At 41.3% G+C, this 12,195-nt stretch overlaps 1 protein-coding gene across 2 annotated transcripts in view; it reads right to left on the reverse strand.

Moving 5' to 3' along the window:
* COL22A1 (collagen type XXII alpha 1 chain) overlaps positions 1-12,195 on the reverse strand; it is a 224,729-nt gene that overhangs the window by 107,853 nt on the left and 104,681 nt on the right. The window lies entirely within an intron of this gene.

Consider the following 12,195-nt stretch of genomic DNA (forward strand, 5'->3'; position numbering starts at 1 on the left):
TTCCTGCATGAGTAGTTCAGCAGACTTAGATGGATGTATTCCTAAGGCAAGGTTCCATTCAATGTCAGACAAAATGATAAAATCTGACCTTATTTATTTATAGGTATATTTGGCAGTTAGAGGTTAATAAAAGAAAGTATCTGGAAATTATCTATACTATATATGCAAATTAAAGTCATTAAATACTCTTATAATCACATTACTTGCTAAACGTGAGCATTCATGAAGCACTCGGCCTAGAATTTCCAGTGCAACTGGCGGTAAAAATCAAATCTGCTGTATTTGAATTGGTCCCTAATGAGATAGAAAACCCATAAAATAGCAAATGTGATTTTTAAGGAAATCACTTGTTCTAGGAGGTCAATATAACTTGAAGGAACTGCTGTTCCATGTCAAAGTGTGCAGTACAGGTAGAATGATTTTTGTCTTTTCTTTGCAAATTACAGGAATAAGGTTAATAACTTCTTTTGCCTTTTTTTTTTTTTTTTTTTTTTCTTCTTCTGTGAACTAGCTGAATAAAATAACCCTGATATCAGCCAGTAAGTTGCATGCAAGCACAATACTCATTAAGCCATCCATACTGGACAGAACCTCATAAGGTTTCTTCTCCAGCCTCACACTCAAAGCAACAGTGAACTCACACCAAGTTGTTCACAGTTCATCCATTTTGGCATTGAAGACCTCTGAAAACAAGGCTGCTCCTCTTCCCAAACACAATCGGTATTTGCATCCTATATTAATTGCATCTCAGCAGTGGAGAAAGACCTTTATTTTTTATTAGCTGAAATAGCATGATTTTTCCCGTTTGATTTTTCACACATCCCAAGAAGCTGCCTGCAGAGATGTGAAACCATGAGCCTTCGCAGCCAAGGGTGTGCAAGGGCATTTGCAGGGTAGAACTGCAGACTCTCTCCCTCTTGGTGACCATGTATGCAGAGGCAGCTGGTCAGCCCACAGATCAGATCAAGGGTCAGCAAGAGGGGGAGAGGGCTTTCAAGGTTGCATTAGGCTCAAAGAATATGTGATCCAACAATGCCTAGCACTCCAAGGAGCTCTATTAACAAAGTCATTTCCTCCACCCGTATCTATTGCCACAGCCTCTCCCATGCTGCATAAATTGAAGTGCTGTGAGGCACACATCAAGAAGCCTATTTCAGAACTAACCCTTCACTAGAAATAAAGCTGGAATGTTTAATCAGCTTGCACTGCCAATCTTCAGGTATCCACTGGCCTTACTAGGAAACTGTTCAGAAACAGCCTAGACTGCGGAGACAAATTTAACATCCACTTTAACAGTGGTAATACCACTGAACCCCACCACCCATGAGAGTGGAAAGGCCTCCTGCTTCTGCTACTTCAGTTGAAAAGTGTTGACATTGCTGTGCTCTCATGTAGTGCCAAAGGAACTGTGACAGAGGGGATGGAAAGCTACCAACAGCTTGTACCCTTAGCTTGCAACCAGCTGCTGAAACCCCCACTGAGGATGTAGCTAACTGGAACAGAGTTCTGATGCCAGAGCAATTTATTTCACTAAGCTACTTATTCTACTTTTATTTTTTAACTAGCCAACCTCATGAATGATATCACAGAACAATCACATTTTCTTTTCAATAGTCCACAGGAATTTTTTAATTAGGTAAGATCCCAACTATCATGCTCACCATACCGCCGAGACCTTGGGAAGTAATGGTGTACCCAAAAGGTGTCAGTGTCCTCCTCTCTCTACTACAATGAGGTCAATTAGGTTAGCAAAAGAGCCAGTGCATCTCTCCCGGGAACCACTTAGTAAGGCCCAATAAAGTTGCAATTAGAGAATGACAACATTGGCCAAGAAGAAATCACAAGGGCCCGAAATGATTTTGTTCAAGAGTAGATCATGCTGAGGAGGTTACAACTCCAGAAATTAGGCTCAAAAGGGAGGCAGGAGACTTTCCTGAGTACTTTTGTCCTATTCAGGCTCCTGAGCATGCTGTCCTTTTCTCACTGAAAATCCAGCCACGTATGTTTAGTTTCATCCTCTTTGTTGCACAGCCAGCAGCCTTTAATCAAACCTTCCCACAAATGTTAACAAGAGAATAAATCCATTCATTAGCTCACAGTTGGCAAAATACTTGTCAAAAGGACCTATATCTGGCAAACTGCCACCTGATCCAATGTGACCAGAGGAATTTTCATGTAGTATAGCCCTGGAGTGCTATCAGCTATACAGAAGCAGATAATGCTGAGTAAGAGTGGGCTGGTAGGTTCTGCAATTACTGATGGTATACACTGGCACAGACTATGAGCACAGAGAGTTTATATGTCAAATTTATAGAGATTTGACATATCTCTACAAATGCCACCTGATGTTTTTTTTTTTCAAAATTCATTCTGTGATTATTTACTTGAATTACAGCAATGCCTCATTTGCTTCCTTAGTCACTCTGCTGTGGACGCTGTATGAATAAATATTAAGTGACAGTGACTACACTTGAAAGCTCAGTTCAAAACTGCAAGTGATGAGTAAATATAACAAAGAAATAGCAGAGACAAAGGGCACAGGCTGGTAAAATAGCTGCCAAGCAAACATGGATGCAAGTGCACTGGGCTGAAGGATCTAGGCATTATGCTGTGAGAAACGGGTCAGCTTCAGCAGCTGGCATTAAGCCCTGGGGAAGAAAAGCTCATTGCATTTCTTGCACCAAGGCCAAATGTAGTCGTGCACATTGAGAAGGATAAAAATAATAGCGTGTATTCACAAGTTGGCTGTGCTCCCAGCTTCAACGCAATGAGATTCTGCTGGTGACATGTAAACTATACGTAATTGTTTATCCCATGTATTTCTACTGCTACCCCTCTACTTTGTGGATATCTGAATTTCCATTTGTTGCCCTTTCTGAAGAAACATCTGGACTAGACTGGAAAGTCAGAAGGACCGGACCTCAAGGAATTGGGAAGGAGAGACTACTACTAAGAGGAACAGGGTGGAGCTTCTAAGGCAACTTCTTTTTGGCTTAGCCAACACCTGGTTTTGGTGAAGTACATTTATGCTTTAGGTGGAGCAACCTATTGTTTATTTCATCAATAGTTTTGTGAAAAAAAGCTTGAGTGTGCATGCAGTTGTACCTGTGAGTAGGTGTATTAAAAAATACAGCAGTTTGACTTAGGAATTTCCAAAAATACTGAACACTACAAACTCTGAGGATGCAGCACTAGATGAATAACTCTGAAAACTCTTTCATGAAGGAATCGATAGAAATTCTGTGAGCAAATTGTGAATATTTTCTGAGCCATACTAAAAGAAAAAGATTTTTTCAGATCCGTTGGGCAAAAGGAAATGTCACATCATGAGGGAATTCAGAACCCAGGCAACTCTTAGGTGCTGCAGTGTATTAGAGAGACTACGAATAAAAATATACCTATCAACTTTGGTTTACTACTGAAAATATATAGGTGAGCTGTGGAAGTATAAACGTGCATTGACAGGTTTTTTTGTTAGCTTGTCTGCAATAACAGAGTTATTTCTAGATTTGAATGAAGATGTCTTCCTGGTATACCACTGCCATATGTCATGTCAGCTGTAGGTTAGGGTGTCCCTCCGTGCTCATAAAGGTCTTAAGGTCTTTTTTTAAAAATTATTTTTATTTTTTTTAAACTTCCATTCCACGCTCACCATATGCTCACATAGCTTTATTTGTTTTGTATTATCCAAAGATTTACCTCTCGGGTTATTTTCATACAATTATAAGTTCATTAAGGTTGGAAAAGACCACTAAGACTATCTAGCCCAACCTTCAACCAATAACTACCTTACCCACTAAAATATGTTCCTCAGTGCCACATGTAGCCTTTTCTTGACTACACCACCTCCTTGGGAAGTAGCCTCTTCCAGTGCCTCAATACTCATTGGAAGAAGAAATTTTTCCTAATATCCAGCCTAAACATCCTCTGGTGAAACTTAAGACTATTACCTCCCGTTTTATCACTGCTACCTGGGAATAAAGGCTGACACTCACCTCACTACAATCTCCTTTCAGAGAGCTGTAGAGAGCAGTAAGGTCTCCTGAGTCTCCTCCACTTTGAATAATCCCAGTTCCTTCAACCACTCACCATAAGACTTGTGCTCCACACCACTCACCAGCTTCATTGCCCTTCTGTGGACATGCTTGTAGCAAGAGACCCAAAACCAAACACAGTACTTGAGGTAAGGCCTAACTAGTGCCAAGTACAAAGGGATATTGAGCTTACTACCCCATATAATTGCTGAACACTATGTATATGGTCTGTGACCAGATTATATCCACATCCCATGTATATCCTCAGATGGCTGAAGGGAAATAATTATAAAATTACAAAGTAGATAGCCTAATTATTAGATGATATGTTTCCTCAGAGCAGGAACAACTGAAACATAGATTTTGCCATATCTAGCCTCACAGAATATTTTCTATGAAAAGGGACCTAAAATGGAGGAGGAAGCAGTCTGCAGATACTTGAAAAGATCACAGAATTACAGAATCGCAGAATGGCCAGGGTTGGAAGGGACCTCAGGGATCATGAATCTCCAACTTCCCTGCCACATGCAGGGCCACCAAGCTCCCCATTTAATACTAGACCAGGCTGCCCAGGGCCCCATCCAATCTGGCCTTGAACACCTCCAGGGACAGGGCATCCACAACCTCTCTGGGCAGCCTGTTCCAGCACCTCACCACTCTCTCTGTAAAGAATTTCCGCCTGACATCCAACCTAAATCTTCCCTTCCTCAACTTAAAACCATTTCCTCTCGTCCTGCAGTTATCTACCCTTTCAAAGAGTTGATTCCCCTCCTGTTTGTAGGCTCCTTTTAGGTAATGAAAGGCTGCAATGAGGTCACCCCACAGCCTTCTTTTCTCCAGGCTGAACAAGCCCAGCTCTCTCAGCCTGTCTTCATAGATGAGGTGCTCCAGTCCCCTGATCATCTTTGTGGCCCTCCTCTGGACCCTCTCCAACAGCTCCCTGTCTTTCTTGTACTGGGGGCTCCACACTTGGACACAATACTCCAGATGGGTCCTCAGGAGGGCAGAGTACAGAGAGACAATCACCTCCCTGTCCCTGTTGGCCACCCCTCTTTTGATGGAGTCCAGGATACCATTTGCCTTCTGAGCTGCAAGAGCACACTGCTGGCTGATGTTGAGTTTTTTATCTATATAAGACATGGAGATAGAACAATCCTGTACTACCTGATTCTAGAAAGACATCAAAAGCACACAATGGAATAACCCATCAGTGATGATTTTTAAACAATCTGCTCAAGTTTAACTGCTTTCCTTTCCTCCACTTGCAGCTCCTTAAGCAGCTGCCAAGTTTACAAATATTTCTTCCAACTTGAGAACAGCTGCGGACTATAATCACATATTTTATTTCAAACTCTGGGTTGTGGCCTTCGTTAATAGAAATGAAAGGAAACTAAATGAGAAAATAATGGGAAAAAAAATCAGTCCAAAAACACATCGTTAGATTCTCGTTTTCCTGTCAAATTCAAGTAAATCACTGGATATTTCCTTCACCTTGGAAAGCAGTCTACAGAAGATATACCACACTGAGGTCAATTCTATACACTTTCTTTTTTCTCTTCCAAACTGGTCTACACCTACCACAAAAGTATCACTTTTCTAATCCCAGAATGAGATAAAATTTTCTAACCCTGTCACAAAACATTGATAGAGGTATCAGTGGGTGACCTTCAAAACTCTGCTAAGCAGAACTCCATGAATCAGACACCCAGCATATTGACAGCACTGCAAACCAGGGGATCTATATCCAAGGTAGGCAATGAAAGCTGAATAAAAACAGAGCGAGAAGGGCAAAATGAGATGGAAACAAAAGCGAGACTGAACTGAGCAGTGCTACCACTTCTCTATTAATACACCCCTCTCTCCTTTGTTTATTAAACTCACAGTATCTCTGTGAAATGAGAATTTACAGCAACTGTATTATTGTTTGCACTCCAGGAGGGTGATGAGTCAGAGGTGCAACTGAACAGGAGACATATGGAAGGTCACAGGGTCTGGGACAAAGATAGAAACTGACAGCAGATTTCCTATGTCCTGGGTCAGTGCTCTAATGATAACTTTATTTTTTCTCTCTACTTGTTCTTTTACCTGTGTTCAATTTGCAACCTGACGATCACAAAGTATAAACCAGAGGACTAAGCAGCTTTCTCCATTGTATGAGAAGAAGAAGGATGCAAGAAATGTTGCAAGCTTAGTATTATCTTCAGCTCCAAATTCTTGAGAGCACTTCCAAAAGACTATGAGTTGGGAAGGAAGTAATATTTTTTTTTCCCATTCTCTAGGTTTTTTCTTCAGAAATATTGTCAATTCTGAATTTGGTGGGGATTTTTTGTTTGTTTGGGATTTCTGTTTCCAGTGAAGGTCAAGACTGATCTTCAGACCAACTGAGACACAGAACTGTAGTGTATATATGTCACTCAGCTCCATTTTCAAAAGCCGCCAACCAGACAGGCAGCACAAATGACTGCCATTTTCTAAGGCACAGATGCAGGATTCTATTAGCTTAATGATGCTAAAATCCTATTAATATCTTGGAAAATTTGACACCAAAACTGGCATTATCTTCTCTTCTAAAAGAAATGAGACATTCATCTTATCTGGGAGTTCAGTTCATTTTAAGAAAAGAAGAAAATCATCCTCCTTGTTCACTGCATTACATTCTGATTTAATAAACAGAAAAGCCATATGGACATGATGCACAGGAATCTGTAGAAGCTGTAGGGGTGCCTAATCTATCAGAAAACCCATTATTTAGTGAGCTGATTAAATGATAGTTTTGAACTTTTTTTTTTTCCAATTGTATAGATGTCACTTGGTCCCAAAAGGTACCAAGAGAAATTTCAGGAGATCTTGTATTTCAAGGATGTCTGAACCTTTTAACCTTATCATGAACATCATGGACCCTACCATGTGATCAACAATGGGTTTCTGAGCCTTCATCACATGATCCCAGTCACTGAATGTTTTTTTTCCTAGGGTAAGTGCACCTTTTTTCAGGGATCCCAATAGATACCTTTCTCTAAAGAAACATGATACTCCACCTTTGCTTCAAAATGGTTACAACAAAAGGTGTGTTATCAGTGAATTTGACACAATTTCACTCATAAACTTGGTGCTGCAGGTGAGAAGGTTCAGCAGACTTAGTTATTTGGTAACTAGCTATGCCTCAGTAAAGGTCATTGTAGAATTCATAATAGCCTGAGAACCCCCAAAGACTTCAAAGTACCCAATACCCTGTCCTGTAGCTTCACACTACCCACACCTTACTGTGACACTGTCATAAACTACATATGGGATTTCTGAAAGACGAGGATGGTCAGACATCTTTGGCAACTCTTGAACTATCAATGTTTCCTGCATCAAGGCTGCCCCAAGTGGAGGATTTACTTGAAGTATACATCTACCTCTGCAACAGAGAGAGAGAGAGAGAACATAGTAAATGTTTTATTTGGAGTTCTTCTATTTAACAGCTATATATGTTGTTAGATCAACTGACAAAAAGAATCTTCACAAGCTAAAAAGAAAACACAATTGTTTGCAGACCTAGTTTTGACTGAACATACTGAACAGGAGGCAGAAGGTAACTGGAGTTGATTGGTGCCACAACCCCACTAAAAACAAGAACTGCCAGAGGAAAAAATTGGATTCAAGGGGTTGGACTGCAAGAAGCAAAATCATTATTTTTTGTGAGGTGAATTTCCATGTAGAAAGAAAAACAATGCAAAGGCAAGAAACAACTCAGCTGGCTATGCTTGCATCTCTCTTGCTCTTCTGCCTATGTACCAATCCTTGCAAACAGCAAAAGTTTATCATGGGAAAGCAGGATGAAAGTCCCTGTGCTGATCAAGATGCACATACAGCACAGACTGATGGCCCCTGGAGTACCTAAGTGTGAAGGAGATAGCAAAAATGTCTTTGTGTTGTAGAACAACATGTATCAAGATGAGGATTGATTGGCAGATCATTTATATCCTGCCTTAACACAGTGAACACTAAAATCCCCTGCATCTGAAAGATAGCAAAGGGTTACAAATTTGCTTTGTGTAACCAGATCAGGTAGTAAGATTTCATGTCTTTTTCCAGTGACAATACATGCCCTGAACATTAAAAAATATATATATATTGGGACTTACGGATGATGTGAGCAGATATTTTGTTTTGCCCCGAAAATTCCTTTTGCTCTTCTTCTGGGAAGCCTTGAATGCTTAAGACCTCCACATACCTATCAAACATTCCAGCAGCATTTTGTACAACCAAGAAGAGTGCATTGGGGCAGAGAAGCAGGACTGTAGTACTCCAAACTCCAATGCTAATCTGCTCCTAAATGTTTAATGCTTGTGCTATTCCATATTCGTCACTTACAGTCTCCTTTTTCTGAGAGGAATTTTTCCCAGTATTCCACTCAAGACATTTCTAAGACTGTAGGTAGTGCTAAAGACAAAAGATGGGAGATCCAAGATTGTATCAAGGACAGCATAAAACAGCTTGACACACAGTTCTGCTGTGGTATCAGCTGCACAGTCAGAGTGCCACAGTGCCTAGCCATGGCCAAGGAAGATCAGCCAGGTTTTGATCGATGGAAGCGGAACACAGCACAGGAAGGAGAAATTTGTGATCCTCAATTCCAGCAGGAGACCAGAGCTTGTGACACTGCCCCTGCTCTAAACTTAGAGACTCTTGGAGGAAAAGCTTCATGGTTATAGTGTATTGGAGGAGTAGTTGTAAAAATGTGAGAGGGGCAGAAAAAACTTAAAATGTTTCTGATAGGTCATAGCAACCTGTTTTGTGTAATGCTTCAGCCATCTGTAATTCAATAGGCTAACAGATTCATTTGAATCTTTTAGAAAAGCCAGATCACGTTTTGCAACTAGCAGACAGCTAATCCATATCTATCAACCGCAGTATTGCTCTCAGGACCATCTTTAATTTGAACAAGAGTAATCAATGACAGAATCAAGAGAATAAATTGTTTTTCTCTTTTTTTTTTCCCCTCTTCCCTTCAGCTCTTCTATCAGAAAAAGCAAAAAGATGGGAAATTTTCTCATCTTTCTTCCTTTCTACACTGCAAGTGTAGATCTTGGCTGAGAACTCTAAGAAGTGCTGGAGATTTCACAAAGTCTGCTTGCCAGTAGATGTCATTATATACCAGCAATGCACTTGCAAGCCAGAATCTAACAATGAAAAAAATAACAACTGTTTTCTTAGTTTACGTAAGGAAAAACAAGTTACTAGTACTCTTGCACTGCTGAGAATTAAGCTGTCATGATGCACAATTAGTACGTGATCTGGCTTTGAGTTGTTTATTACAATCTTCAGCTGTTATTCTGGGTCACAGAAAACCACAAAACCCTCTAATTACTGTTAAGAAAAAAAACTCCATAAAACCACAGTTATTTAGCTGTGCAGAACATACTTGAACTACAGTTAAGAGGATTCAAAAATATTCAAGGTGCAGTCTGAAATCACAGAATCACAGAATGGCCAGGGTTGGAAGGGACCTCAGGGATCATGAATCTCCATCCTCCCTGCCACATGCAGGGCCACCAACCTCCCCATTTAATGCTAGACCAGGCTGCCCAGGGCCCCATCCAATCTGGCCTTGAACATCTCCAGGGATGGGGCATCCACAACCTCTCTGGGCAGCCTGTTCCAGCACTTCACCACTCTCTCTGTAAAGAATTTCCCCCTGACATCCAACCTAAATCTTCTCTCCCTCAACTTAAAACCATTTCCCCTTGTCCTGCAGATATCTACCCTTTCAAAGAGTTGATTCCCCTCCCCTCTGTAGGCTCCCTTTAGGTACTGAAATGCTGCAAAATCGCCTGCACACACAAGAGGATTCAGAATGTACTCAGAGCACTAAGTCAGACACTAACTTTAATACACCTTACTCATTAATGGAAAAGTTCAGAAAAGGAATGACAGACAAACAATTCCAGTGAGCTGCATTAAAGCTTTATGAAGTGGATGTGCTTATATTATACAGATGTGTAAGATTATATAGATATGTAAATACTGAACTGGGAAGTTAACCACTGAGTGACTTTAACCAGATGAAGTCAGTAGCTAAAAATGGACTCTGAGAGAGATGATTCCTAGCAGCAGTAAAGAAAAAAAGGAAAAAAATCTGCAGCTATCGCACTTTCACTTTTCATTACCAAGTCAATCTGAGGTATGCTCACATTATTTTTTTATTTGGCAATAAACTAACAAGGTCTGAGTGCTACGAACCAAATGCTGAGGTGGCAGACCTAGTCTCCAATGAATACCAATTATTATGTGACTGGGTTTTTCCTCTGCTTTCCAATTTCAAAGTCAACAGTAACTCTGAACTTTGAGCCATTCTCCCATCTTGTTACTCTCAAGATGTGTTGGCTCAAAGAGTACTGCTCACTGTGCTGGATGCTGGTGCTTTCCAAAGCTCTCTGAGTGCCTTCTCAGTCTGCCACTCCCGGGAGAATTGAGTTATATTTAAGAGGTTTTGGATTTGTTAACTATTTGAACATCACAGCAGCCCAAACAAGGCCTATAACTTCTCAGCAGCACCTTCTAAACTCCAAGGTTTCAGTGGTGAAAGGACACACATCAGCTCCTGGAGAGATCATTAGTCTTACTTGGAAGCAGTAAAGACCAATTTGACATCCTTTCAGTCATAAACTCCATATGGTGTAAGAGCTCAGGGCACATGACCTGTTCCTAGGAGCTCAGTTGGCTACTCCCCTTCCTTTATTTTCAAGCTGTTTTTAAGTTGAGACTCTCACATTTGGTGTTCGCTTGAAATAACACTGAAGCAGCCTGACCACGTCTCCAATCCTGACTTGCAGATTCAGGTTTCTAGCTTGGACTTGAATCAGTTATATCACTGGGGACCAGTCTGGTTATATGGGCTTTTGACAACAATGATCAACCAACTCTGCTCCATATCAGGGGTGTCATGGGACATGCCTGTGAGGTCCCTATGCTGCCAGCCATGGTATCTCAGCTCCCCCTCCATTCCTCTTGGTTTGTAAATAGTCCTTCCTGCACCTGGACACTCATGCACCTAAACTCCCAAACATTATTACTGCTCTGCAGGTCTAAAATGCCACTTCCAGCAACTGAGTCACATGCACAGCCCTTCTGGTCCCCAAATACATTCTTTAAATTCATCCAACCAAAAGCACTCCTTGCCCTCAAACCACCATACAATGCTAGACTCCAGCTACATTTGAAGCGCAGACCTGCACTCCTTTTGCTTGAGCCTCAAGTTCCTCTATGCCAGCCAGCCTTGATCAATATCCGCTGCTTTCATGGAATCATAGAATCATTAATGTTGGAAAAGATAACTAAGTTAATCCAGTCCAACCATCAACCCCTCACCACCATGATCACTATACCTTTTCCTTCAGTGCCACCTTTCCTTGAACGTCTCCAGGGATGGTGAATCTGCCACCTCAGCTGGGCAGCCTGTTCCAATATATCACTACTGTTTCTGAGAAGAAATTTTTCTTAATATCCAACCTGAACCTCCCCCTGGTGCAACTTAAGGCCATTACCTCTTGTCCCAACAGTAGTTTACCTGGGAGAAGAGACCAATCCACACCTCACTACAGCCTCCTTCCAGGGAATCATAGAAAGCAGTAAGGTCTCTCCTGAGCCTCCTCTTCTTCAGATTAAAGAATTCCTGTTCCCTCAGCTGCTGCCCATAAGACTTGTGCTCCAGGTCCTTCACAGCTTCATCTGTGAGACACGCTCCAGTGCCTTAGTGTCATTCTTATAGAGAGCAGCCTAAAACTGAATTCTTTCATCACTGAAATCTGCAGGTTTGAATGGTGCGCCTGTGAGGTCATAGGCCTTGTCTGGGCTGCTGTGCTCTTCAGATAGCTATTAAGTCCAAATCCTCTTAAACGTAGCTGAGTTTCACCAGGGCTGGCTGGCTGAGAAGGGACTCTGAAGGCTTCGGAAAGCACCAGCATCCATTCATGATAATTCGTTAGGTCATGCTGATGGCACAGTGCTGAGGTAAAGAAGTGTCATGGTTTTCAAGCGATACCCTTCCTACATTAGGTTGCCTCAGGGCAAAGCACAAGGCTGGACATGGATAAACTGCATATAACACGGTAGATTTGCACACCTTTTCCTAAAGCTTTTCCAGAATCCCTAAAAATGGGGATTTATCCAGTTT

Source organism: Phasianus colchicus, chromosome 3, assembly GCF_987193195.1.
Source record: "Phasianus colchicus chromosome 3, bPhaCol1.hap1.1, whole genome shotgun sequence".
Lineage (NCBI taxonomy): Eukaryota > Metazoa > Chordata > Aves > Galliformes > Phasianidae > Phasianus > Phasianus colchicus.